The sequence below is a fragment of the Thermobia domestica genome, chromosome 15, assembly GCF_964235325.1.
Source record: "Thermobia domestica chromosome 15, izTheDome1.hap1.1, whole genome shotgun sequence".
Classification (NCBI taxonomy): Eukaryota; Metazoa; Arthropoda; class Insecta; order Zygentoma; family Lepismatidae; genus Thermobia; species Thermobia domestica.
Genome location: NC_137468.1, coordinates 108,232,611 through 108,255,498, shown reverse-complemented (window position 1 = coordinate 108,255,498; position 22,888 = coordinate 108,232,611). Strand labels below are relative to the sequence as shown.

The 22,888-nt window shown below is 37.2% G+C and overlaps 1 long non-coding RNA gene across 1 annotated transcript in view; it reads left to right on the top strand.

Moving 5' to 3' along the window:
• The first annotated feature begins 201 nt into the window (after positions 1-201).
• LOC145671890 (uncharacterized) overlaps positions 202-22,888 on the top strand; it is a 152,671-nt gene continuing 129,984 nt past the window's right edge. Inside the window, exon 1 of the long non-coding RNA XR_014128556.1 lies at positions 202-336. This is a non-coding gene — a long non-coding RNA (uncharacterized LOC145671890). The remainder of the gene's footprint in view (positions 337-22,888) is intronic.

The window sequence follows — 22,888 nt, the reverse complement described above, 5'->3', positions numbered from 1 at the left end:
CTATGAAGCTTCCATGCTCCACGGTCCTCCCTAACCTCTTCGTCTTCACGTATGATCTTTCTGTTTTTATATCATCCGTTATAATCTCCTTCGCCCTCCTCTTCTCCTTCCCGCCACCATACCCTCTAGGACGTCCCTTATGATACAATTTCTTCTTAGGCAATGTACGAACCAGTTTCTCTTCCTCTTCTCAATCATATCTAGAAGTGTTACACGCGTAGGATCCACACTGCGTAGCATCCACACTACGTAGGATCCACACTGCGTAGAATCCAAACTGCGTACGATCCAAACTGAGTACGATCCAAACTGAAGCCGGCGAAGGATCCAAAACAGGTAAGGTCATATGATCAAACAATTAAAAAAAACAATTATTTTATAATCACAGAATATTAAGTAATAATATTTTTTTGAAGTTATATAGGGAAAAACCGGAGTAGGATCAAAACTGTATACGACCGAAATTGCGTAGCGTCAAAACTGCGTAGGAACAAAACTGCATAGGATCCACACTGCGTAGGATCCACACTGCGTAGGATCCAAACTGCGTAGAATCCACACTGCGTACGATCCAAACTGCGTAGAATCCACACTGCGTAGGATCCACACTGCGTACGATCCAAACTGCATAGAAACGAAACTGACAAATAAAATAGTGACAAATATAATTAAATAATCATAGAGGGGTGTACCCAGGAAGTTTTTCTTGGGGGACTATGACTTATTCAGGAGAGCCGAAAAAGCTAAGTCTTGTCTCAGCAGGGAGAAAGGGGGAGAAAGGAGAAGCCTCCCCCCCCCCCCAAAGTCCCCAACTTCTGATCAAGTTAGCAAATGCCTTGCTCAGAAGATTGTCGTTACGTTCAATTGACTTAGCTCAACATTTTCTTAGTTACCTAGTTGCTGTGAATTGTCACTTCTTTTATAGACTTTGCAGGTGGCACAATGGAAGGTTCATGTAATTAGTTCAAGTTTTTGCTAGTTAGGGCTTCGTCCCAAATTTACTAACTTCCAGGGTTATTTTGTTTAAAACAAAATATTTAAAACAAATGATCAAAACTTGTTTTAAACAATTGATTTTGTTTAAAACAAATTTTGTTTACGTTTTAAACATGTGTATTTTGAAGACTTGTCTTAAACATATGTTTATTTGCATTTTATTTTATTTTTGTAAAAAAAAAAATCTTCCAGAGCAAGAGAACTGTCCAAAAGTGCTCCCCAATCAGAAGATTATTTTCTTCCCATGTGAATGTTTTGATTTATCGTGGCTACAGCAGGTCAATGTGGTAATCTACAATTTAATTTGTCTCTTTTTCACCCTTATTTTTAACGTATATTGTATTGTTTAAATGCTTCTCAGTTAACTTGCGAGAAAGTGTCGAAGGTTGGACTACTTGTAGAACTGATATTAAAAAATAAATAAAATATTTATCACGGAAACAAATTTTTGTTGTATTCAGTAAACAAACAAGAGATTATTTGCTAAGTTGAGGTTCTGAAATAAAAATATCGCAGGCATTCGTTTGTACAGTACATGTTGGTTCTCAGTCTCCGTACAATATGGAATCGTTTAACATGAGTTATGCGGGAAGAAAAAAAGGACATGATTTGGTTAGAGTAACTCAAACTCCATCAGATAAGTAAATGATCATACGAGCTTGTTGCAAAACGTGTAAGAAAGAAATGGGTGGTTTAGTTCAAAGAACGAAAATCATTATGAAAAATGCAGTGCATGGTAAAAAATGGAAACCCAAACAAATGGTAAAAATGTTGATCCGAAAATTGCTTCTTATGAATCTAACGTCAGTGGTGTGGTAGAGATGCAACTGGAAACTTCAGGCAACAATTAAATTTGTATCAACAATATCTTTTTCATTATATTATGAAAATTTTATTTCGTACTTCTTCCCCACCACAGTTCTAAATTTTCTTTGAAACTTTACAACTTGGCATAGCTTTTATGAAGAGACCAGGCGAGAAACGCAAGGTATGGCAGTTGCTCGTGTAACTAACCATTAAAGTGTGATACTTATTATGACGTTAGTGCTGAACGTCAAGGTCTGGGATAATTTGATCTCAATTTGTTCGTCTGTATGTATGTATGTACCACGCTACAGGGTGTAATATTCAGTCTTTTAACATTAAATTTTGAGGATAGAGACACGAGACGTCGGAATTTGCTGTATAGATTTTGACTGCGATCCCACATAAAATTTCAAAATTAGTGGTTCGGATCCCACTTTAAACAAAAAGCCCTGTCTCATATAGCCTTGCTACTGATGCAAGATGTAATCAATCAAACTAAACAAACTAATTTTATGTGTTTCGAACGAACTTGAGTTGCAGTATAAATTTGGCTCCAACTCAACATTTAGAGCACAAGGGATCCAAGTCCATTTTCAGAAAGGTTCACTTTTGCTCACCAAACGTAATATCTTCGTAGCGTAGGGTATGAAATAAATGAAACAAAAACCACGTGAAAGCGTGTGGACTAGAGTTTCATAGGACAACCGCTAAACAAGGGTGTTGACGGAATGGGGAGGAGGACTAATTTCCCCCGTCCTTGCTCATAAATTTAAGATATTAACATTATACTTGTATTGTGTATGCTGCAGTGTGGGAATGATTAACAAGTCAAGCTCTGAATGTCTTAGTCAATGATGCATAATTACGTTAAATAAATGTAGAATGTATCCAAAAGAATATACCGACGTAAAATGTCATATTTTCATAACGTCGAATCCGAGATGAAAGAAAGAAAAACTACATGTTTAGAAGTCATTTGTCTTCTACCCTGAATTTCAGATTTTTGGGGCAGTAATGCAGATTTAGAAACCTTTTGCTTAGCAAAGTCCAACATTTAAAAATTGAAGTAATTACACCGAATAAATACGGATTTTGATCAGTTATAATCCATTTCCATTGGCTGTAAGGAGCTATAGGCCTATATTGCTCTTTTGTATATTATTTTTACCCGAGGATTTCAAAGGTGGCTCTAGTTTCGAGTTTCGGGCCTGCTTAAAATTCAGGCAATTGGACCTAAGCAACTTCCCAGTTTTAATCATCTGTATGCTCTTCGTATTTATTAGGTGTAAGGACCTCAAGCTTATTCTGTTGGACTTTGCTTATCAAAAGATTTCTAAAACTCTCTTACTGTCCCCAAAATCTGAAATGCAGGTTGCGGATGGGAGCGGTTGCCCTCCTGTTCCACTGACGCCCCTACTAGCGGCTGTCATATGAAACTATCCCACGCCTTTTCGCATGGTTTTAATTACATTTGTTTTGGATTCTTGACTGCGTAGTATTACGTTTTGAAATAGAATTCATTTGCTGAAGAAAACTGAAATTTATTGAAAATGGATTTGGATCTATTGTGCTCTGAACGCCCCAAATATTACGTTTCGTCAATAAATTCTTGACTCAAAAAACAACCAATTACATAGACTTGCAGAAAATATAAAGTTAGCACAACATGAAGTGTGCTTCAATTATTACTTTTCGAAAACGTAGCCCTATTATTATAAAATAATTTTATTAGCATCAGTGTTATGAAATAGTAATCAAATTTGCAACAAAAATCTCACCCGCTTCCACGAAACGCTAGCTTAGCCCCTAAAGGCATAACTACAAAACTTTCTGAAGCGGTAACTCGAAATGATTTTCTTTAGGGTTAAAATAACCGCACAACAGCATTTCTGGTAAAATTCTAGCCTTCATGTAACATGACCCCATTTGTATTTGAAATTTCGAATACTAAGCAAAGATGTTCGCCATGATGCTTGATAGCAACATCTGATGTGTCAGACCACTTCCAAGTTTCGTCATTCTCTCTCAACCCGTTCTCAACGCACAAGGATGGTGAAGACTTTTGTTTTGCCATGTATATTGATATTGTGTGAAACCTCTATAGTAGGTAAATTTTAAAATCTACCTTAAAAGCTTACTATATCCAAGAAAATACTTATGAGAGTCACTGGCAAGAGGGGTGTAATAAAAGGGGTCGTTATATGAAATAAGTTGAGAATTACTAATCTATACTGAAATATTCTGTACCCAACACAGTGTAGTCTTAAAGAGAATAAAATAAATGAAAAGATCGGTTGCAAGAACAAAAAAGTCTTAATAAATACGTGATTACACGATTTTGAAATATGTTTAAAATCATGTTTTAAACACGTGTTTTGTTCTTTTTTTTTTTTTTTTAAAAAAAAAAAAAAGCTGTATTTTTTCAAATCCTGCTAACTTCTGACCAAGTTGGAAAATTAAAATGCGTTGTTGCCAATATTTACTTAAAAGACTGCTGTTACTTTCAATTGACATTGGATTAGCATTTTCTTACTTACCCAGTTGCTGTGATTTTCAATTTCCTTATGAAATTGGTAATTGGCACAGTTGAATGTTTATATAATTAGTCTAGTTTTGAGTAGGTTGGAATTTGTCGCCAGATACAAAATTTCCTCATCCTACGGCCTCGCGCCTCATACGGGCTGGATGGATTACCAAATTTCAGCAGTTCTCCCATAGTTAATGAGATATGGGCGCCGAAAATTTGGGGGCTAACTTCACCAAAGCCTCCCAACTTTCTGGGCTAGTCGAGATAAAGATTTCATCTTTTGGGCCAATATAGTTAATAAGGTGTGAAAACCAAAGATTTGGGGCGCTAACTTAATGTGAGCCCTTAACTTTTTGGGCAAGTTGAGATAATGGGTGTACCAGGTAGTACAATTCATGGGCCTTCCAACCCATTATTATTTAGCATTTGGGGCACTCAAGGAACACAGATACAGGGTCTCCAAATGTGAAAATGAAATCTTTAAGTTTTATGTCCGACTGTCATCCCGGGTAGGCTAAAGGAGACGGAAATGATGAGAATAAATGGAATGGAGAAATAAAAAAGTTGTGGGAAAGGGAAACTCCGAGAAAACCCTCACACACGGTGTTTGTTCACCACAAACCCCATTTGGCGCAAGTTGGTATAGAACCAGGGCCCACGCATCATGTGTGAACCCTCTGCCACTAAGCTACCGCGGCCCAGAAGTCTTCGAGACGAGACACATAGGCGTATACCTACGTGTAATTTGTTCGTAGTGGGAATTTCTGTTATGGTATAAGTTAATTACAAACAATGAAAAACCGAAAATGTAATGTGGACAATCGCGACCGAAAATGTAATGTGGACAATCTCGAACAAACAATAAACAATCTGCGTGATTTGTTTTAGATTTCGGAAAATAGGTTCTGCCAGATTTACGCTTATCGACTGTAATCGTTTATTTATTTATTTATTTATTTATTTGGGAGGGAAGCAAAGTATAATACATTTCAGTCATTACACATGCAAATAGATGTTTTATGGTAATTGTTTTCTTGCTGAAATATAACTTCGATATCTTTTATACGTGTTTAGGAGCTGAGGAGGAGAATCGGATCTTTCCAACGTCACCATCTGTATGCAACAACTCCATGCTAAACGAGAAATAGAGTGGACTCGAGCCCAACATTTCGGAACCACATTTTCTGGAGCTTCGAGGGCAGGGGCCAATTTCTGATATTACCGCTTTCGTTAATCAACCCCGACCTTTCAAACGCTAACACTATAGTACAACACCATGTTAAATAGGCAAATAAAAGAGACCCGAACCCAAACTTTTGGGACCTCATTTCTGGGGTCTCAGGTCCCGGAGCTTTCCAACACCACAATCTGTATCCAATAACTCCATGCTTAAAAGAAATATAGAATGAAGCCAAGCTCAAAATTTCGCGACACCATTTTTGGTCCCTTGAGACAAGAGCCCGATTTCTGACATTACCACTGTGCTCAGACGACCCGAACCTTTCCAACTTCACCACCCACGTACAATTCCATGTTTAATAGGCGTATAAAAAGAACCCGCGCCCAAAACTTCGGGTCCTCATTTTTCTGGAGCCTCATGGCTGGAGCACGGTTTCTGATATCACCACTGTGCTCGGGAGACCCGGACTTTTCCAATGCCACCATCTGCATTCACTAACTCCATATCTAACACGGTTTCCCCATTGTAGGAGGATTTTGATGGAATTTTCTCCAGGCTCTTTACAACTATTTACAACGTTTCAAACTATTCATAAGAAATGAAATTTCAATACATTAGAAATTATGTTCTTTTAAAATGTTCAAAATGGGTGACAGCATTAATTTCCAGTAATAATTGTAAACTTTCGTAATTTTTATTCTCTATTTGAAAAGTAGTTTAATTTCGAATCTTTTACGGTAAAAAATATTTTTTGTGAAGAAGGGTTCATGTGATGCCATTTTAAGCAGCTTTTCACTACAAATACTAATCTGACGTTAATTCTAACTTATGTATAAAAATCGGCGTATCTAACGTAGAGAAAATTACGAGGCATGCTAAAGAGTAATGCCTAATTTGTTTTTCAGAATGTAAGCAAATATTTGATTGAAGGTACTGTTGCATTGTATTAATTACACTTTTTTGTTGACATATTGATCATACTGGAGTCCAACAGCTGTAGCAACAACACTGTGTTGGGGCAGCTGAAGTAGCGTGTGGTGATCGAATTTCTTAAAAACAGGAAATATGTCCCTCTTTGACACGCATCGAAGAATAGTAGTTGATGTCGCGGAGAATTGTAAAGATATCAATACGCCAGTACATTGTGCTGTTCGTGCTTATCCAGAAAACTGCATGGGATCGAGCCTCGTCTCGGTTGACAAATGACAAAGTGAAAAGTTACACAGTGCAACGGGTGAACTGATATCTCAATATTGTTGATGAACTGATTAGAGAGAATCAGTACATTATGTAGGCAGAACTTGCTATAAACAGTGGTATCTCACGGAATTTAATGCGGTTATTAATCGTAGATCTGGATTACGAAATAGTTTATAAATGGTGGGTACGGCGTAAATTGACTTTTGACATGAAACATAATATTTGCAAACAGTTGCTTCAGCGTCAAGGTAATGAGTTCTTGAACCAAATTATCACAGATAATGAAACTTACGTACACCATACCCACTCTGGCGCCTCCATGAATATTGACACAAAAGATCACTTGCACCGAAAAAGTTTAAGACTGTGTCATCAGCAGGAAGGTTATGCTGACAGTCTTTTGGGACTTTTATGGTATAGTGAATATGGAATACCTGCTCAAGGGTACGCAATTCTGATCAGTCCTGTAATACTTTTACAAAACTGAAAGCATGAAATCGACCAGTTTGTTGGTAACTGAAATCCTCTAATTTAGCACGGTAATAGTCTCCCTCACACTAGTACAAAGGCAATTGAGAAGATTCAATGTGTTAGTTTCATTGTCCTATCTTATCCTACATACAATTCAGATCTGACTCCGTCAGATTTCTATTATTCTCCGAAAGGTAAGGAACATCTGAGAGGACTTCATTTTGAGTCTAAGGATGCAGTGAAGCATGAAGTCACGGTGTGGTTTTATTGTCAAGATGAATATTTATAATAATATGATTATGAAACTGATCACACGTATATTAAACTTCTATTAGTGTACATGTGTTTGTTTTATACCTAAACTTCAGTCATTTACACATAAAAGAAAAACAATAGGATTCATCACTTTTCAGCATTCCCTGGATTTGATATAATTTTTTCTAATTAAACCCAATTATAAGTAACCAACTTAAAGTTACCATGAACATGACAGTTAGAGGTGATGTAGAGTATGATATGTTGTAATTACAGTGTTTTACTTGCCCCTGTTTGTTAATTACAGTTGGAGAAGGAAGATAATGGCTGTAGATCTGCATAAGTTAGGTAAGAGTGCAAGTGAGATATTCAACTTTAGAACCTGCAGACATTTGGAATTACCAATGTATTCGTCATCTTTACCATAGAGAAAGACTTACAGGCGTCCACTGTCATGGATCATTCACACCAGAGTAGCGCACGTGCTGCAAGGATTGCGTTGACCAACATAAATATGCGCACTTGAATCCATCATAAAGCGTTGTAGAAGCAAAGTGTCATGGCGAAAGAAGAAAATTGCATCGACGATGCACGTACTAGATACTGCGCGAGAATCTGACGGTCTGGACCTACAAACGCCCAGCTTGTCTAAATTCTAACTCCAACCCCTCCATGGCCGGTCCCAAACCTGTGTTGAGAAAGGGAGAGGAGTTGTCTCTGGGCACATGCATTATGGTATCTGTAGTGCTGACAGGGGGAAGTGCATGGAAACACATTATTCTCGTATTTCCAGCTGGTAATGCTTTCTATCTATGGACTGCACGTTAAGGCTGGAGAACAATCTGTTGGGGAATAAAGGTTTCGACCGCATATCTAAATAGTGACTAATCAGTGGCATTGGATCTGACAAGGAACCCATTGACTGCGAGGTCGGAAGTGCAATCTCTAGTAAGGCTCTTTTGAAAGTGTAGTGTGAACAATGATGACAGGAAAAATATTAGCTGCTAATGACTCACCATGTGCAGCAGAAGAGCGAGAGAAAATACATGTTCAAGAGGTGCAGAGATCAACCTACTATGGGTTGTATGTATTACACTTTACAAAACGGACATCGTCGACATTCACGAAATGTTCAAAACAAATCATTAACTTGCATTATGAACACCAAATAAAAATGATACGCCGCAGTGATCACAAACGTTCACACCATCAAGATCGAAGGCGAACTTCTTGGGAGTTACAAACCATTCAGGGCGTTCAGCTACGTATCCACTCTTAAAGAATGCATATAGAATCATATTTGTATAACGGGTGCATTATATTCCATCAGTTCTCATCTCCTCGTTGAAAGCTCACATTCTGTCTCCGAAAAGTGCAACTATGTCATACCATTGGATTCGGGAGATAAAACTACGTAGTACTTCAACACGTATGCAAGAGGGATAGTTGGTGTGCCCGGGGGGCGAATTCAATCCCTACAGGGAGGATAATGTGGCAGGTCTTCAATTAGCGATTTGTGCGTGTTCTTGATTTTGGAATGGGATACCGGAATACTAACGCATTTTCGTACTTCAATAGTGCTACGAGGAAGGATCAGATAAAAACCCTGAAAATGTAATCAAATGCCGTAAAGTTGGATGATTGCTTCGATATGTAGCAGTAATATGCTTTAAGTTGCCCTTAATGACCGACAGGTGGCAGTGTGTTGGTGAGAGAACGTCGTAAGCGACGGCGTAAGTATCAAGATGGCTGCATCACTGTCCACATGCACCGTGTTAGAACAGCGTTCGATAATCCGGTTTTAGAGCAGTGAAGGTGTGAAACCAATTGAGATTCATCGCAGGATGACAGCAAAGTATGGTGATTCGTATTTGTCTCTGTAGGAAGTATACGAGTGGTGTAGGAAGTTTAAAAGTGGCATAACATCTATGCAGGATGCTCCTCGACCGGGACAGGCTCACCGCCTAGTGACCGATGAAAACAATGCGTTAGGAGAACAGCTTGTAGAGGAAAACATGCGCCTTACGCTGAAAGAAATGGCTATAATCATTAATATTAGCTTTGATTCAGGTCAACACATTGTGAATAATGTTCTGCATTTCAATAAGGTGTCTACCGTCGACGCCTGTGAAGAACTTTTGCGTCGTTTCAACGCTAAGGGTGATGCATTTCTGGACAGGATTGTTACAGGCGGTGAGACCTGGGTTCACTGTCATCAACCAGAAACCAAAAAAGCAAGCAAAGAAATGGGGGCACAGCTCTTCACCGAAACCAAATAATAATAATAATAATTCCGCACTCAACCATCAGCAGGAAAGGTCATACTCACTCTTCTAGGATGCAAAGGGAATAATTTTGGAATAGTATATGGTAAAAGGAGTGACAGTAACCAGTGCCTCGTATTAAAAAAACTGCTACAATTTCGACCAAAATGGTTCTTCCAACATGGTATCCATGCACTTCCGAAGCGCTGGAATGCTTGCATCAACGTCAAAGGGCCTACATTGAAAAATAAGAAGCAAGATTTCCTTTTCATGGTTAAATTCTAAAATGTAATGCACTTATAAGATTTTCATTTGATCATCCCTCGTAATAAGTAAGAGAGAAAGTGGAATCAATACTTAGTTCCATGTTCTTAAGCGTTTATTGGGTGCAGGATCCAGAACTTTACCAAGGAAGCCGCCGCTTCTAAATTATCACTGTTTTTAAAGAGAGACAGTCTACATCACCCATTGGGTCTGGTAATGTATAATGTAGCTCTACCGTAATTAGAAGAAGTTGCGAATTACTTGAACGGCCCTGGGAGGGTATGATGGTCTTTCCCAAATGGTGACCTACACATACCATTGGGTTCGGAAGTATCTTAGTCACATTATTTTGCCATTGAACGATAGAGGTAGTAAGAGCCAGAAATGAACAAAACCACCTCCGTAGGTATGTCTAGAGATCCCGGATTGGATTGGACTCTGCGGGCTGTGGTCAAATCGTTTGATGCGGTAGCTGGTGCAATCACTGGCAGAAGGTGAAATTGCCTTATAACGCCCGGGTATTATACTTACAGAGCAAGAAAGGACTTGACACGCTAGCACGACAGCCTGCACAAGTAGGATAATTGGTAAGCACTCAGGACTTCGGTTTGATCTACAGTGGACGTATTCCATTCCCTGGAAATTCTGGAGTTACACGCTTAAAATGTACTAAGGTCAACGAACAGACCTTGAAGATACGCATCGTACATGAGGACAATTGAGTCCAAATACAGAGGAACTACGAACTGGATTTTTGATAGTTCCAGTCTATAAAATACACCGCCTGTCCGCGCCATGATACGCCAGAAGAGAGTCATAAGAGTACATCTTGGTTCACACGTAATCACCGACAAATAGATCTTTACCATTAAGGAGTTCTTGATTAGCCAAAATGACTCCGTGTATATGCAACATTGTCCTAGGAAGCCACTGTGATCATTCTCATAGTGCATCCCGCTACGGAGAGACGTGGTAAGAGGTCACATATCACGGAATCAGAAAGCTCCACTTCTGCGAAACTGAAGTGAAAATACGTGTTGTGAGCTACAAGTCTGATACTCTGACACCTGTTCTTCAACCTACCAGTCCTATCCTCTTTGTCACTATCGACTGAGTCATCGACATTAATTACTGGCCTACGAGTCTGTGTGACTGCAAGCTTCGGACTTTTTGAATAACCTGTCGCTTATGCACCTGTCAATGGGCAATAAATCTGTGCAGAACACACTTATACTCGTGCATAACACTTACCGATATGTACAGATAATCACCGGGTTGCATCAATTCGACAAACGTAAATTCTCACTTAGTAACAAGTTTCTGATATTAATAAAATTTATATATGAAGTAAGCAGTAGCGAAGCGTACTATGAGGCTCTGAGGCCAGGCCTACCCTGTTTTCTACTGTATATTTTCTTTATCTTTGGTTTTTTATAAAATAAAGTAAATACTTCAACATTTCGTTTTTTTTGGTAACAAAATAGTAGGTTGGAAACACTTTCAGTCCCTTCCGTCTAAGCCTCACCAGCTCTACGGACAGGTTTACGGGCTTTGCTGCTTAGGAAGCGAAGCTATTATCGCTGGAAGTTGCAAGCATTGTTGGGAAGGTGAGAAGGCTCGCCTCTGGGAGTTTAGTTTTAGCATTGAAGGCCTTCAATGCTAATATATTATGCAGAGTAAGAAGTTTCTGTGTAGAATTATGTATTTCTATTAGTGATAACTTGTTTAATTTAGGCATATACTCTTAGGAGTTATTCAAAGTTGCTGTATTTTTCCTACATGGTGCCTGGTTAATAATAGCTTGTAGAATATAAGTTTGATACATTAAACATATGTATAAATTTACCAAACGCTACGATCAGGATAAAATAATATTATTTGTGTGTAATTTTAGTTGTTTTCCATTTCATAGAATCATTGGGGTAGTAGGATTTTGTTTCGGGGGGCTTTCCTAACTTTATTTCTGAAAATGTGAAAATTCTATAATAGGTCTATATATATAAAACAATAAAAAGTTGCGATAAAATTTCGGTGAGTGCTTACGCCCGAAAGTCAGCCCCATAAATATGCCACTCCATAGAATACAATATTAAATATCTTACGTTGATTCAAATAAAGTTCCTTCTGAGCATTAACATTTCTAGTGAAGTCTTATCAAGTGATGCATTAATTAAACGCAATATTGAGCTTACTTTAAAGTGAGAGTTGCAAGTAGCAAACGCTTATCCAAGAAATTTCAGAACTACTTAAAGAATGTGCTTTCTTTTTCTCTCCCTCGATTTTCAAATATGCAGGAAATGAAAGCAGCAAGTGAGAAGGAAATTCCCCTCAACCTCCTGAAAATCCCAGATAGAAGAAAAAATGAAATGAATTTTTTGAGTTACGTCCACGGTTATGCCGGATAGGCTAAAGGAGACGGTGATTATGAGAAATGAATGAAAATGGTGGAATGAAGAAAGTGGGAGGAAACGGGAGAACCCCGAGGAAACCTCCACACACGGTGTTTGTTCACCATAAAGTTCACTTGGCGGGAGCAGGATTTGAACCCCCAGACAGAAGAAAGTATGAACTGCACTTTAAAATATTTGTAGTGGAGCTAAATGGGAATATTCCAATCACACGTATTGCGTGTTTTCCCCATGTAAATATTTGTTGAATAATAATAATAATAATAATAATAATAATAATAATAATAATAATAATAATAATAATAATAATAATAGATTACTTTCCGTCCACTTATATTTCATTCTTTCTTGTTAAATTAAACAACAACAACAAAAAAGCTATGTATACATGCACATAAATTCAACTCTAAACAGTGTTAGAAATGCAGCTAAAAAGCTTTGTAAAATAAATAAGATTTGGTAGGTTTTTTTTAACTCAATAAGGAATTAGAATTCTGACTTCTATTTTAAACATTTTGATACATTAAATGTTACTTGTACTATTAATTTGTCGGGCATACCTTACATGTGGGATTACGCTTCGCCACTGGAAGTAAGTAGTAGTATTATGCCCGGTTGCACCAACCGAGGATTCATCCGTGGATAGGGATTAAACTAAAGTTAATCATCGCAGTGAGGATAATGTGTTGCACCAACACTGATCTGAAGATTATATTGCCAGATCGTCGAATTAAGATTAGCCATCGAAAACGGGAGTTTAATCCTTGATAACGTCGTGATCAGCTGTGTAACGTTTAAACTCCCAGTTTTTTCCTCTAGCATTCAAATGTGATACAGTACTATTAATACAATCCTATTTTGGACATTTATAGGGAACAGGCCATTTGAATATATGTTTGGGCCAAACTACACGGCATTTTACAGATGCCGAATGGAATGGAATGGAATGGATCAGCTGTGAGTAGAGTGAATATGCTTGCAAAAGATTTGGATATTTTAGGTGAATCTGAAGTGCTCGAACAGATAGAATATGCTATCCGACCTAGAAGAATAATGAGACAAGGAAAATCCTTTTGAATACTTCAACGATGATGCATTTTGTAATTGTTTTCTCCCGTCGAAGTACTCTGTTTTGTTGCAGGATTGCTTGCAGAAGATATCAATAATTTGGCTATTTATGTGGTTATGTGGCTATAAATGGTGTTACTGTGCTTATTTCAATTGTTCCTAAAGCAAGAAAGTGATATTTGTATCAATAAATATCTGTCATTACTACAATGGACCGATTAAAGTAGCATACTTGCACTAATTCATTATATTCATTGACTTATTTATTATAGTTTGTGAATTGAAGAAGTGTAGTTTTTAGTGGCTACCTAGTAGAGTTGGACAATGTAGGTTAAATTTACCTAACATTTAAGGTAATTATATTTATAAGATTCGACCTTGCTGCAAGACGCTCTCTTGGGGTCAATTATATTTTATGGTATACACTGCAACATTCGTTCATTTAACAGGTCTATTGGCATTTTAAATCTTTACAATTTTGGTTTATTTGGGCTGAATATGCCCTTGTATATTAAATACTGCAGAAATAAGTGTGAAAAGAAAAGTAATAAACCGAAGCAGAAAATTGGAACATTAACTTTGTATGTCATACACTAGAATTGCTCTCATCCTTACATTAAATCTGCTAGCATGTTCTGCAAATTTTACAATAAAAACTATTGATTGCTGCCATCGTGCTTCTACCAATAATCGTGCCCCTATACTTGATGTGTATATATATTTTTAAAAAATATAAGCAAATTTTTATTATAATTTCCGGTGCACCTTTACTGCACGGATCCATAGATTTGTAAAATTTACAGAACAAATTTGTAATAATATTTTAAGAGACTAATGTGTTACTAATCGAAATATGTTTTCTTCTTACCTGAAGACATCCCAAATACATAGCTACGTAAAAATATATTAGTGAAAGTCGAACCTGTTATTCGCGGACTTGGCAAGATTCTAGATTACTGGTCCCCCTTCCCATTGATCAGTAATAAAGACAGAAATCAACGTGCCGTGCGGGGCTCTAACCCGCCTTCACTCGCTAACGCTCGCTCGGCTGTACTGTGTAAATTAAATGTATATACTTTAGTACAGAAAGAAATCAACCGAGCTACTAACCTACATGGGGGACCAGTAATCTAGAACCTTCCCCGTGGACTTTCCTATAAGGTAGCTATTAATCACAGTATATGAAGTAAAGTATCTGAAGACAATGTGCTAATTCATACTGCGCAACGACAAATGTCTGAGCTTAAGAGGTTCACATAATTGTGAAATTTACGTTAGTAATGTGTTATGTTAATTTGAGCATTTGTGCTGTATCGCCGGACTACACGAAAATCGAAGCAAAAAAAATACATTTCGTTAGATTAGATTAGATTACATTATATTAGGTTAGTGTTCAGTTTAGACTTACCCCTCCGGTTTTTTAAATAAAAATTAGGAAAATTTACAGGAGAAATGCAGTAAGAAATGATGATTTGAAGTTTTTATGCGTTGTTTAGGTATGTAACTTTGGCAGTAAAGTTATGTTTAATACGAGAAAAGATATGTGGAAGTGGATACTATTTGCAAGACGCGGAAGGTTCGATGATTCAGCAGCGTGCCCATTTTATGTCAAGAGCAGAACCCTTCTAACCCGTTCCTACTCCTACTCTCACTACTACTACTGCTTATACTGTGGATCCGGATAGTAAAATTGCACGTTTTGATGTTTTTACTGCTTTTTTGTAGGTATGAAACTGGAGGAGCAACTCTAAACTTAAGCCTTAGGTTAGGTTAGGTTGAGTTACAAGTCAATTATCTCGAAAAACAGATACGTATAAACTTTTACAGCTTGGAATAAAAAATCAATATATTCGTATAAATATGGAGTCCGGATATAGGTATGGCATAAAAACTACAGTGCAAAAAACAAAACTACTTGTACTAGGTGGCCACTATAAAGCATAAATGCTACCAACCCAGTCGGGGCAGGGCGAAGCTAGTGGACTCACACGATAGCGAAGAAGTGTATCCGAAAGGAGCGGGCGCGGAGCGGCGTGTACGCGCGCAAGTGAGGGAGTGAAAACATGTGAATTTTGGTAATGATACGAGTTTCAATAGCACTTGTCATGGGTTCATACCAATAACTATCTGCACTGTTTGCAGAAACACATTGTCGTAGTGGCCACCTAGCAGGTTAGGTTGGTTAACTTACATTTAGTTAAGATATAATTCGATAAAACTCAAATATGAGTGTCTGAATTTTGACACATACGCGCCATAAATCATAGCAAGTGTACCTATCCGCCAAATAGTCCCTTCCGCCTACATATGTAATGCCGGTTACATCGAAAACAACCAACAACAAACACTTCCTTAACTTCAACTTTTCCCATCGCATGACTTTCAATAATTCTTCATCAGAAATCAAAATAAATTAACCAATTTACCCGGTAAATTTCCTAAAACTGGTCCGGCGATACAGCACTTAACCCTTAATTTGGAACACAAATATACAAGCAATAAAAAATCGGGATATTACCTATAACGTTTTTACTAACGAACAAATACATTATTCAACATGTAAAGTAATTTGATGCCATATATAGTGTTTGCACTATCCTCGTTTATATCTATACCCACCTTCGCTAACGCATACCCGATCGTTACCGATCGGGTCACTCCTCTGCGCTCCTACCGTAACTTGCTTAAATAGCATTCATGCTTTTAGTGACCATCTAGCAAGAGTTGGTTAATGTCTTTTGCGCAATAGTTCTTATCGTATACATACACTGAAGTTCCCCTAAAATGAATCTGTACAAGGGAATGGCTCACCCAAGAATGATTATTTAAGATACAAAAAGTCGATTTGCTGAAAAAGAAGTAAATATATGCAAGAAATTAGTGCTGGATCCATACGTAAATCAGCACCGCATCGCGATTTGGTAACATTATGCAAACCCGACAGTCAAATTACTAAAATAAACTTTACTTTATAAAGATGACGATATTTACGTACACCAGTGCTACTTTCTGGAATGAAGTATAACCAACTGGCGACGCAAATGTAAACTTAAACCTTTTTTTTTTTTTTTTAGCGGAACTGGCGAGGCGATGTAGATGTAAATCTATATCAAAATTTGGATTTTAAAAAGGTGGTTCGAACAGAGTCGTGGGGGGCGAGACGGGGACACATAACCTCATTGTTGATGTCCCTATTATTCCCCCACTCATACTCATATAACTGTTAAATACAGTGTGATGGTGAGACACGGCAATATGATGAGTTAACCTAACCTAACCTTTCCTACTCTTCTCTACACTTCAAAATAATGGCCTAAATATTGATTGTAAGGTAACCTAACGTAATGTAACAAAACATACTCTACTCTACATTTCGAGCGCTTACCTCTGGTGCGTGGGGTCCCTTGTTCGATTGCAGGCTAAGTAAATTTGTTTTGGACAAGATCGTGTCCGTAGGTTTTCTCAGGGTACTCCTATTTCTTCCAATTCTCATTCCACCAATTTTTCTATCATTCACTTGTCTTCCTTAGCCTAAGTGGCATAAACGTGGGACGTTAAAGATTTCATTTCATTTTTCTGCCCTAAATTTTAAAATAGTGGTTAAACATTGAGCTAACGTAACCTAACCTACTCTACACTACCCTACATTTGAAAAAATTGGCAAAGCATTGAGCTAACGTAATCTAACTTACCCTACGCTACTCTACCCTACGCTACCGTATTCTATCCTAATATTCTCTACTTCTCCCTATCCTATCCTATCCTATACTTCAGTGCAAATACCGAACGTTGGATTTTAAACAAGACGGTATTTGTGTGAAGCTTAGCGTAGTTTGTAGTCAAAAATTATTTAAGAAAAATTGACTAACCACCCTCACTTGAAAATGTCTCTTAACAGCCGGATAAAGGAGTTTGATCTGCTAGAAAAAAGCTATTCTTCTATTTTTTTTCAATTTAATATTTGGACCTTAGATATCTATATTGGATTTGGTTTGGAGTTTAGCATCCCTTTCAGCAGCGAAGCTATAAAAGATGCGGTCCTACAGCTTAATGTAAGATCCGAACTACATGAGCTCTCGCCGGTTGATCTTCCACGTCATTCCGCTTATCCAAAAAAAAAGCGATATATTTTGGAATATCAGAAACAGCTTCTTTTTAGTATTTGATATGACTTTATTATTATTATTATTTGTTAAAGGATATGTTTGTCCAAAAGCATTAAAACATATTTGCCTTCCCGAGCAGTAAACTTTACCCGCTTTTTTCCCATATCTAGTACAAAAGTTACCACATGCTACGCGAATCAGTTTTCAGTTGTTACTGCACTGTTTTAGCCAATCAAATGCATGATATCGCATGACGTCATGCCATAAACGTCATAGTTTTATACAGCTTCCGATTACTCGTGGATAAGTTAATCCTTTCTCACAAACTGTTGGTGCAACGATGTAAGATTCTTATCCAAAGATAAAAATAATCAATGGATTATCTTATCCGATCTTAATCTTCGGTTGGTGCAACCGGTGCAAGTTCTAAATTCTATTTTGAGAGACATCTATTTTGAGAACTATTTTGAAAGTCAGTTGAGAGGCATGAAATGTGTGCTAATTTTTTTATACTTGGTTTCGACACATCTCTTAGGTTTTTATAACATTTCGACTTAAAGTAAATTTCTAATTGTGCAAAGAGTTATGAAACTTATTGATATAAGGACTGTTGGTTTATCAAACCTTTTGTCTATCATTTCCATTAAAACTTTTAAACAAGTTCTAATGCTTATACCAGGGGCGTACACAGGGGGTAGGTCCTGGGGGTCCGGACCCCTCCCCCCGAAATCCCGACTTTTTTGTAAATGTAGTCTACTTTTAGGGACAATTTTAGAAATTTTCATATAATTTAGCCTCAAATTGTATTTTGACCCACCCCAAAACGCTTTAGACCCCTCCCGAAATAAATTCCTGCGTACGTCCCTGGCTTCTACATTGTTCATGCTATAAACAGATGTTGGTAACTGTTGTTATACTATGACCATGTAAGGTACATGCCCCTTGTCTACCCTTTCGATAGCATTATAAATAATAAGTCGGATTTTAGCAACGGTTTTCTTTAATATTTTCTTTTACACCAAAAAGTTATGACAAATTTGTCGCAGATGTTTCATTTACTATAGTACGAAATTAGCTGTAACAATTGATTTTCTTTCTTTCTTTCTTCATTTTTGATCTCAATAATATTCTAAATATTACTGAAAGAGTAATTCGCTTCAATACTTCTCAAAATAGTATTCAAAGATATAATGCAGGAAACTTTCTTTCCATTTATGAACACTCCATAGTAATACCAGTTTCTTTTTATCATTTTTTGTTCTCTGCTGTAGATCCTAGTAGTACTTCGAAATATATTCTTTTCCAAAATATACAGTTCCCTTTCTTCACTGCTACGTATATGGGCAGTCACATGTGTTTACAGGTAATGATGTATCACAAAACATACCGTCAATACATTAAATTGCTCTTAACACATTGAATCAACAGAAACAGAGTTTTTTTTTTTTTACAAGTTGTGTACAATAAAACAGAATACAGTAGAAACATATACAATATGGAATATCTCCACATGTGGTAGACCATATATTCACGAAGAAAGTTCGAACTATTTCATTGTAAACAGATTTTATTGTTTTATTTTTATTTTTTTATTTCAATGTGAAGAAACTGATAACTCCAACTCCTTTGCAGTTAGACACTTCTGTCGTTCATCATCCTATAATGCTTTCTTTTCCTTTTGCTTTTAAATAGTCTTCAGAATATTTCAAATCCAATATATATATTGAATTGTTGTCGAAAGGGTATTTTTTTAAATATGTGATGATGTCAAAAGCAAAGTGTTTCCAATATTTTTTTTTCCCTTAAAGAAAATTTGTGCCAAGGCACGGCAGCTACAAGAACAATTTTCTTTTATCTTCTTTGCCAAAAAGGTGAAGTGCGTTTCAAAGTATCTAAGGACGACCAGGGTTTATTGAAAACCTGAACAGTGGCAGCACAAAGATATTAACAGCTGAATACTCAACCCTGTTGTAAGGGCTTCAACAGTTCTTTGAAGAGCCTCTTAAAAGTTCATAGATTTCCTAGTCTGCCGTCGATCCTGTGAAGCAACAGAGTAGTCTCCGCCACCAGGTTTTTCTTCCGCTTATTTGTTCCGGTTTCAGAAGATTCGAATATGATGCCATCGAACTCTGATTCTGGGATGTCACTTAACGCACCAGTCTCTGAGACATCGCTTTTGTAATCATCGGATGCTATTGTGGTTAGCGAATTGGTTTCATGTATTATGTTTTCAGGCAAGCTATTAACGAAATTAAGTTCTTCATCGGCACATAGGGCCTAGTAACGTGGCCGGGTCGCTGTCATCATTTTCTCTGCATTCCCAGGAAGCATCTGCTGGAACATAACCGATGGAAGGCTCCTCATTCATCACAAAGCTGCGCACATCAGTGCGAATGCTGACATATGGAAGAATACATTTTACACACATGTCGTTAACTGAGAACCAGGTGACAGAGTAAGCTCGTAACGTATAAATAAAAACTCGTGTAACCACTTCTTCATCGTATTTGTACGTGTAATTTCTATTCCCATTGGAGTCAATACTCTGGTACTCTGTGCAACGACGGTCACAGCTGATGGTGTTTCTCGGGTTATCAATGAACGGAAATCTGATTTCTTTTGAAAAGAGAGCAAGAAAAGAATTCTCAAAGTCATCAACCATTTTAAAAATCGGAACTTTACTATTTCACGTCTGGCTTGTATACTTCTTATTGCCGCACTGAATTTTCCAGCTCTTAGTAACAACAACAGTGAACACAAGAATCGAAAATCTAGTTTTATCAACAATGACTTGCGATATTTCGTATTAGGTATAATATTAACAAGAACAGGAAAAAATAAAAAAAACATTTTTGATAATTTTTGGTATAGATATCTAGAACAGTTAAGCGCAAAATTGTTGAACTTGATGCAGGTAGTATATCTTTGTATGTGAATTCCCTTTCCGAAAGCAAGTTTTATATATGCTTGGATTGATGATTAGCCTTCCTTCCACCAATGAGGCTCTATGAAGCGTGCATCACTGTTAGAAGTATATGAATGTTAGGATTATTTGTGTCGCTGTTAGCAATATGTGTATCACTGTTAGAGTATGTGTATCATTGTTAGGAGTATGTGCATCACTCTTAGAAGTATGTGCGTTTACGTTAAAGGTGTGGATGATCATTAGGAGCATGTGAATCACTGTTAGGAGTATGTGCGTCACTGTTAGAGTATGTGTATCACTGTTAGGAGTATGTGCGTCACTGTTAGAGTATGTGTATCACTGTTAGACTGTGTATCACTTAAGAATATGCTTGTCACTCTTAGTAGTATATGTATTACCGTTAGGAATATGTGTATCACTGTTAGAGGTATGTGCGTTATATTAAAAGTGTGTATCATTGTTAGGAATATGTGCGTCACTGTTAGAGAATGTGTATCACTGTTAGACTGTGTATCACTTAAGAATATGTGTGTTAGTCTTAGTAGTATATGTATTACTGTTAGGAATATATGCGTCACTGTTAGAGTATGTGTATCACTGTTAGAGGTATGTGCGTTATATTAAAAGTGTGTATCATTGTTAGGAATATGTGCGTCACTGTTAGAGTATGTGCATCACTGTTAGAGTATGTGTACCACCGTTATGAGTATATGCGTCACTGTTAGAATATGTGTATTACTGTTAGACTGTCTATTACTTAAGAATATGTGTGTCACTCTTAGTAGTATATGTATTTCTGTTAGGAATATGTGTATCACTGTTAGGAGTATGTGCGTCACTGTTAGAGTATGTGTATCACTTTAAGAGTGTTTTATCATTAAGCGAAAACAAACAACAGATAGCCTATAATCTGCTACTTGACAATGTACTGTTTCATATAGTATATAAGTAACTAATATGTTCCAACAGAATAACTAACTATTTGTATGGCCTACCGGAGGTTAAACGCCGCATTCACAAAAGCTCTCCATTGTCATCTCTCCGTAGCCAACTGAAACCGCTAACTTTGTATTCCTATTTCTGCGAGACTCATCTTTATTTTGTCCTCCTATCTGCACCTAGGTCTTTATGTTTGTATTTTGCCGATTGGATTCCTAGTTATAATTTTGAAAACATTTATTATTTATTCCATCCTGATTACATGACCTGCCCACAGTGGCGTATTTACGATTTTCTTTCGGGGGGGGGCTTTGCTAACTTTCGGGGAGGGCTTTGCCTGAAAATGTGAAAATTCTGCAAGATATTTCATATACTTTACTATTGTAAGTAAGATTTCGGGGGGGGGCTTAAGCCCGGAAGCCCCCCCCCCTAAATACGCCACTGCCTGCCCACCTGAACTTCCTTGACTTAATGTCCATTCAATACTAGGAAAACCGTTTCTCGTGATGAAGTTTCTGGCGTGAACTGTACCGTTCCTTGTTATGAAATTTTAGCATTTCTGTCACTTTTAAGTTAGAATTTTCACCTTAATATTTTATTTTCAAATACTTTCAGTTTGTGTTGTTTCCTCAAAGTAAGCGACCATGTTTCGTAACCATACAGTACATCAAACATAATTATACGTAGTTTCATATATTTTAAACTTTAAATTGTTCGACAGAATTCGTGAAAACAAAGAATTTGAACTGAATAATAATCCTAATTCCTTACTTCCTTTGAGATTAATTTCTTCGTGGATGAAGTTTTGGTCTCAATGTTGGTCCTAGATAAATATCCACTTTGTTGAAAGTATTGTTTGGTATTTTAAAGTATTCATAACTTTACCGGTATTAAGTATTAGGTATTTACGGTCACACCGAATTCCATGTAATATTTTCCTCTGGATGTTGAAGTAAAAAATGAAGTAGGCGAGGATGATAAAGGTTCAGTATTCTTTGGGATGAGCTTGAAAATGTTATATTTGAGATTAGAAATGGAAAGGCAACCAGGACAGGTAATATACCAATCGAATTCACTAAGAATATGGGAGACAAGGGCAAGAAAGAATTGTTTCGACTGTGCAATCCCAGGAGCGTGGCCAAAAGACTTCCTGAAGATGATCATGATACCGATGGGTAAGAAATCGAACCCAAAGAGATCTGAAGATTATAGAACTATTAGTCTCATATCTCAGGCAGCTAAAATTCTGCTTCGAATTCTGCACAGAAGGTTGTATGGAAGAATAAATGAAAAAGTTGAGGAGGAACAATTCGGGTTCAGGAGAGGTAAGAGCGATCGCTGAAAAGTTTATAGAAAAAGGGAAAGAGGTGTACATTGTATTTATTGATCTAGAAAAGGCTCTTGACTCCGTGAATTGGAAATTGTTGTTGGGATTTCTAAAGAAGATTAGGTTGGAATGGAAGCATCGAGGATTCAT